Here is a 2299-nt window from a genome sequence, read left to right as displayed (position 1 = left end):
AAAGGTACCCAGGTTTCAGAGATAGTTAAAACATAACATTATCCCTGCGAAGGGAGAGACTAGGCTTGAATTGGAATGCATTTGAGTATCTTTCCGGTTCACACTGTAAACGTTATTTATATTTCAAACCTGTATTCTCACAGCATAACCTGTAAACCTGATTAGATTTAGGGCTGCACTCATCTTGCTCATAACTATGTATTTGCACAATATAAAGGGAAAACAAGTCCTTGACTTGAGTTTTCTGAACACATCTCCAAAACAGAAGCATCCTTGACAACTGAATATTCCTCCTCCTATGTCTAACGTCTTCCAGACATGAAGAAGACCAACATAAAAGGGGATGCATTAGAATATACAGTGTATAGTGATTTATTGATGTGTTACTAATGGTTACCTGTCAGAATATGGCAATTGATTTTACATCTAGTCTTCACGCCCCTTTAAGACTTTATGTATTGGTCCCACTATAAACCAACAACAACTTAGTCTTTATGAAGCCTTAATAAACCCTTCAAAAGACCTTCATAGATGCTACACAAATCATTTATAAGCAAATGTCATACTACATAGAGGGTGGAAAAGTTCTTTCCTGGAAATGTCACAATGACTGTGTTATATGAATACATGAGTGTGTAGAATTTTGCTCCTGTGTGAGTGGCCATTGAGCGAGTGCCACAATTCCCAGATATTATCCAGACACTCTAAAGCCTCCATAAACCTAGACATAGAAAGCTGCTACTGGTATTTATATAAGACCACTTAAATAAACAACTTTTCACACGTTATGTACAATTTGTCACAGAGAGACTCAAAGTCATGAATTAACTCAATACTAAAGTCATGAATTAACTCAATACTAAAGTCATGAATTAACTCAATATTAAGTCGTGAATTAACTCAATACTAAAGTGCATGGCATACAATTAACTCCAATACTAAAGTCATGAATTAACTCAATATTAAGTCGATGAATTAACTCAATACTTAAATCATGCATTAACTCAATACTAAAGTCATTGGAATTAACTCAATACTAAAGTCATGATTAACTCAATACTTAAAGTCAGAATTAAACTCAATACTAAAGTCATGAATTAACTCAATACTAAAAGTTCATGAATTAACTAAATACTTAAGCTGTAAAAATTGTGTTTCATTGCTATATAAGCCTACACATTATCACTATATTGATGCCAATAGTACCAAGAAGGGTCATGGACACTATTAAGAAAAAATGTGCTATCTAGACCTAAAGGGTCCTTGGCTGTCCCCATAGAAGAACCCTTTGAACAACCATTTTGGTTCCAGTTAGAACCATTTTGGTTGCAGATAGAACCTTTTGGGTTCCATGTAGAACCATTTCCACAGGGGGTTCTACATGGAACCCAAAGGGGTTCTACCTGGAACCAAAAAGGTTTCCACCTGAAACTAAAAAGGGTTCTCCTACGGGGAAAGATGAATAACCCATTTGGAAACATTTTTTCTAAGAGTGTGGTCTTTAACAAACCATGGCACTTGTGTCCAATTACTGTGCATCCATTCCATTCAAATAGCATCTTCTACTTGAGTTTCAAGTTTATTTTAAGATACTATGACATAATATGGTTTAATATTAGTAACATTGTTGTCATCAGCACAGTGCCGTGGCCTTCAAAGCACATAAAGCACATATTTTCCACACGGTGTTAATGAGTGTAAATGCGTAAATGTCATCATGGTAAAAGCAGCATGATTACCTACAGTATATACAAATGAGAAAAAGCTCTATTACGTTATTAAATGTATGGCTTTTCTTAGCTTTTTATGAGCCACAGTATAATGCAGCCCCAGCTCAATTTAAATCTCCACCCGGCTATATGTCCTAAAGCTCTCTTCATTTAGAATAAATAATTTGCTGCTGGCTGCTGCATACTTCACTGGAGACATTTGAGCGATTAAAAAAATATATATCTTAAAGGGCTCCGTCTGTGTTGGTCAATAATCCTAACAGAAATCCATAAAAACAGAATTCCTCACAGAGTCTAAAATATGATTTATGACACTTCGCCCCTAAAGCCTCAGACCCTTCCCCTTTAAGTTGAATTAGCAAGAGCCGGTAGCTTGAAAGTTCTCTGCACAGCAGAAATGGTAGCCTTGCGGCCTTGCGCTCCTTCTATTTGTTTTGAGTATCAAAAAGAGTGTTGTCGTTGATGCCAGACCCTGAGACATGGAGAGGAAGGGTTTGACCAAACCATAACATGGACCTGCCCACTAATCACAGGGTGCTAAACCAGTTCTTGATAGCTGCTGTATTTAT

The sequence above is a fragment of the Salvelinus sp. IW2-2015 genome, linkage group LG30, assembly GCF_002910315.2.
Source record: "Salvelinus sp. IW2-2015 linkage group LG30, ASM291031v2, whole genome shotgun sequence".
Classification (NCBI taxonomy): Eukaryota; Metazoa; Chordata; class Actinopteri; order Salmoniformes; family Salmonidae; genus Salvelinus; species Salvelinus sp. IW2-2015.
This window is presented reverse-complemented; position numbering follows the sequence as displayed.